The 5,397-nt window shown below is 37.4% G+C and overlaps 1 pseudogene; it reads right to left on the reverse strand.

The window, feature by feature from the left end:
- Nucleotides 1–765: 765 nt before the first annotated feature.
- Nucleotides 766–2,036, reverse strand: LOC120204922 (annotated as a pseudogene).
- Between the last annotated feature and the right edge of the window lie 3,361 nt (nucleotides 2,037–5,397).

Consider the following 5,397-nt stretch of genomic DNA (forward strand, 5'->3'; position numbering starts at 1 on the left):
TAGACTAATTAAAAATAGAATCAAGGTCAAATTGCATTAAACGAGATTACGAGAATCCTAGGAAACAAATCATATACAAGTAGTGACCAAAATGGAAAAACAAAGCAAGGTGTTAGCGCCACGAATACGTAACTTTATAAGGACTCGCGCTCTAATTATACTAATTTTGTTAATTGCCACGTAAACACTTTCCTTAAATGTTCATGGCATATGACTATATTGAAATCATTTAAATAATTCAATGGTCATATTGACGTAAATTTGAAAATTACGGTTATTTCGAGACCAAGCCCATAGTTAGATATATTGACCGTAAAATATTTATGTGTTTATTATAATTGATATATTTTTCTACTTTTAATAAAGTTTACGGCTTCTATCTTGTGGGAAAAAAATACTCTTCTAACTTGTTTAAGCGTCAGTCTAAAAATGCTAAATAGTATAGATTTTTAAATTTAATAACCTAAGACTTGTTGCAACATAGTATCTACAATCTCTTAGTTGTCATCACTATTTTGTTTTGATTTTAAACACTTTGATACGTGAACTTCACCAGACATCTTTTAGAAATGAAAACCTGCAAATGGGTCTAAGAATTGTCATGGCATCCAAAGTGTTGGCCCAATGTGAGGAGTACGGCCGGAGGTAAGGGAACCACATGTGCTGGTGGTCTAATACGATTCACCGGAGACCAATAAACTGGGTTAGGTGCTGGAGGTCTAATAACAGCCACCGGAAATGACATGTGCCGGTATTCTGTTTCGGTTATGGCTTCGACTTTGTATGAGGTTGAACCAGTGGTTTTGATTTAGGGATTCGTGAGTTGGGTGTAGAATATGAAGACACTGCAACATACTGGTTCTTGTTACAATCAACCGGTCTACTCACCACCGGCTGGCATTCCTTAGCCAACTTCTGCTTCGTCCGGCCCGCCACACGGTTACCGGTATCATCCAGCACGACGTGGTCCCTTCCGAGCGATACACAAGCACTAGACTCCTCACTGAAATAGTTATAAGAGACTGTGAAATTAAACAAGCTTGGCAACTTGCAAACATTCTCAAGCACGGTTCCCGTCAACTTATTGTGTGGAACATCCAGAATGTCAATCTTCTTCAAGCTCGATAAACTCTGCGGCAAACCACCTGTGAACAAGTTGAAGCTACGTCGACGACGGTGAAATTACCGAGCAATCCGATTTCCGATGGGAAACAATAACCGAGTTCATTGTTCGTGAAAATAAGTTCAACAAGTCTCCACATTTCACCGACGCTACGCGGAAGGCAACCTTTGAACTTATTGTTTGCGAATGTCACCGCCGAGACCGTCGATTTACCGAGTGTTTCAGGGATGGTGCAGGTGAAGTGATTATCGTTTAAAAACAATGCATTGAGGTCTTTCTCGAAGATCTCCGGTGGTAAACAACCTTCGAAATTATTGAATCGTAAATCGATATATCTAATGCTCTTCCATGTTGTTACAACTCTAGGGAAAGAGCCACTGAACCGGTTATTGCTGATATCAAATTCATACATACGTGTAAGCTTTGATAAGCTCCTAGGGATGATACCACAAAACCTGTTTGAATTTAGATGGTGCAATGCAAGGTCAGTCAACAATCCGAACTCGACTGGAATGTAACCGACGATGCCGGCATGGTTGAGATCAATACCGGCGACGACGGTCCATTTGGATTTACCCAGTGCCGGTGCACAAAATACGCCTCTGTAGCTACACACATTGGGACCAAACCAGTTCCTGGTGATGTTCATAGGGTTGGAGTAGATAGTCTTTTTCCATGCTTGAAGAGCAATGAAAGCTCATCTAAGCCTTTCGTTTTCAAAAGTTTCAGTTGTTTTGACTGTGTTTTCGTACCCCTCAGGGAGATAACCGTTTTGAGGGAGAGTTAAGAGCTGACGACGAGCGATATAATCCGCTTCACTGCCGGATAATGCGGAAGCGGGCGCTGCTTTGTACAAGAAACAAGAGATAAAAAGGAAGCAGCCCAAGGCCGAAAGAGATTGACGAGTATTCATTAGTGACCACCTTTGTCTGCGCAATGCAATGAAGATGGAACCGTGGAACGAAGGGGATTATATTGATGTAGAAATGCCTAATTTTAGCTACTGAAATCACATATTTTCAGACACAGATTGTTGGCTTTGAGAGATGTAAGGTCTATTATCAATGAAACGAGAGAAAATACAGCTAAAACAACTCATATTTGACCGTGTCCACTTCACAATTTTAAACTGTAATTTCCATTACGTTTATTTTATGGATTAGCATTTTCCATTAGCATGCTACAAACACTGCGAAATATGCAACTTTTTTTAAATTTTTTAGTATACCTTGGATATATATGCATCACTCTGGACTATATTTGTGGAGAGTAAAATTCTATTAGAAACGTATAAGATATATTTCTATAATTTAAAGTGGTAATAGAATAATTTTTATCTAGGGGAGAAAGGGAGAATTTTGCTTGGAAGGAGTAAAACTTAAGTGAGAAGAAGATACCACTTGTTCTAGAGATTATTGACGGAATAATTCGTTAATATGACGATTTATATTCATTTAAAATCATTCAAAATAACTAATTTGGTACTTTTAAACCGAGTGAACAAAAGAATAAAAATAGAAGAAATCACTGTTAAATTCAAATTTTTTTTGTTGACCTCTCAATTTTAAGGTTTTGTCCCGATTAATTAGGACTGACCTACGTCGCACACTTGACTATAGTGGGTGAATTTCTCAGCGAGGATTTTCTTCATATACAAGAACTCAAACTTGAAACCTACTTAAACGATATCAAGCTACTTACCACTTGAACCAATTCCCGTTGATGTTGCTAAATTCAACATTATTTGTGTTACATGTATTTGGGTAAACTATACAAATAGCCCTCTGACTATAGGGTATTGCTTTGTTGAGTCCCTCGACTTTCAAAAGTTACAAATGGTCTATCGACTATAGGTTGTTGCTTTGTTGAGTTTCTCGACTATTAAAAGTTACAAATTGATCATCTGACTATTCATTATATTTCAACCTCATCATTTTCTGTCAAAAAATTAACAATAGTATGATCTGGATGTTAATATGTTGTATGAGATATGATATTCGTTTGATATTTTAAGATCAGGTTTTATCATTATCTCAGACAACATATTAACATTCAACTCAGACTGTAGCTAATTTTTTTAAATGATAAACTTGGAATATAATTAATAGTCAGATAACTATTTTGTAACTTTTAATAGTCAATGGACTCAACAAAGCAATATCCTATAGTCGGAGGATCCATTTTTAACTTTTGATAGTTGAAGGACTCAACAAAGCAACATTCTATAGTCGGAGTACCATTTGTATATTTTACCTTATATATTTAAGATAAATGAAGTATGAATAATGATATGATCAAATAAAAAACATATATTCACTATTAGAATTCCAACTTCAAAAGAGTACACTCTTAAACCTAGAAACATATATTCACTGATATTTTACTGCAACTGATCAACGAGTCTTAGGATTGATTGGATGTAATTTCTAGATTCATTAAAGGTAAAACTTTAAATAAGATCTGATGAGCATAGAATGTCATATTAGGCTACCAAAATGATCTTAAATTCAAACCATTAAAAGAATATAACCATACGTGATAAATACTCTTTAAAAATATCCATAATAAGTAAGATATGATAATTATAATTTAAAAGAATTTCTACAAAAAAATAAATATAACTTTAGTCTCTAAAATGAAGTCAATTACATTCAAATATAATTGAACTTATTTTACAAAATTTATAATAATTATTCAATATAAAATTTTTAAGTTTATATTGTTTAAGAGTGAAATCTTTTTTCAATAGAAGAGTGGAATCTTATATGTATGTAAGATCTTAGTAGAATTAAGGCCTTCCCAAGCTCTCCGCAATCGAATTTATGACCTGTGGAAGCCTTCCCAAGCCCTCCGGATAATGGACATTGAGAATGACTACTTCTTAGTCATTTTTTGCTTCCACAATGATTATCTCGAGGTTCTAGTAGAAGGTCATTGGCTTGTTTACGGGCACTATCTGACGATTGAGCCATGGACCGAGGATTTTTCAACTTTCCAACCCTATCCGAGTAAAGTCATTACATGGATCCGCCTACCCGATTTGCCTGTAACTCTATACAAGCGTAGTTTGATCATGGAGATTGGGGAGTATATTGGTCATGTCATAAAAAATGACTACCAAATGGACAGTGGTCGGAGGGGTCGTTTCACACATATGGCGGTGAGAGTAGACTTTAATAAACCATTAATCTCTAAACTGATGGTTAATGGTCGTATTCAACTGGTGGAATATGAATCTTTATCGGTTGTGTGTTTTAACTGTGGCACCTATGGCCATGCTTCAGCCACTTGCCATTCAATCTATATTCCCTCTGCAAAAAGCCAATGATATTTCGACTGAAGCCCCGGTCCTTCCTCAAGCTGAAACTAACCTACAGTACGGGCATTGGATGCTCGTAGAGAAGAAGAAGAGCAACCCTCCTAAAAAACCTACTTATCAAACCCTAGAAACGTGGCTGGTAACAGTCATGGCTCGCGCTTTACTGCAATTGCTAACTTGGAAGAACATGATTAGGCTCCCACAAGCCCAACAATACCAAATACCCTACCAAACCACATCCCCGAACCTTCAAAGAACAAAGAAAAAGCTGCAGAATTCCCTAAGTCTGGCAAGTCCAAGAACAGTATCAACTTACGAAAACCTTTGTCCACTCTTCTCTCGATCTCAGGAAATGAAACACCAAGTATTCTGCAACGCCACCCAACCACCTCTTTTAAGCAAGGCGCCAGCTCTTCCCACCTCAGGCAACAAATCACTCTGGATAAGGTGAAACACTTGGCAGTCATCATATCTAAAATTTTTTTATCCTAACATACTCGTTCTTGCTGCCCATAGCTCACACACTACTTCCCTAACAAGAGGCATGACCTCGGATGAACCGCCTGATCGTGGTCCTTTAAAGTAGATGATCAATGTAAAAAACATGAATATTAGTAGCAGCCAGGGTTTCAAAAAACGGTCCGCGACCGCGATTTCGACCGTGATATAGCGGTTTCGCCGTCGTCCTAGTTACCTGCGACGGTCGCAATCACGGTAAATCTAAAATAATCGAAAACGCGACCGCGATTTGAAGAACTGGTAGCAGCAATACACAAAGCGTGGAAGCTACTATCCCTGGCTGATGGCACATCAGAAGTTGATGGGGCTTCTATGATCGACTGATCTCTGACTCGGCTTTTTTTTCATATTTATTATGAATCTAATAATATTTTGTTGGAATATCCAAGGTTGTGGGCGTCCTCATTTCTTGATAGTGGTTAAGCAATATATCTGG

Source organism: Hibiscus syriacus, unplaced genomic scaffold, assembly GCF_006381635.1.
Source record: "Hibiscus syriacus cultivar Baekdansim isolate YM2019G1 unplaced genomic scaffold, ASM638163v2 tig00011761_pilon, whole genome shotgun sequence".
Taxonomy (NCBI): domain Eukaryota; kingdom Viridiplantae; phylum Streptophyta; class Magnoliopsida; order Malvales; family Malvaceae; genus Hibiscus; species Hibiscus syriacus.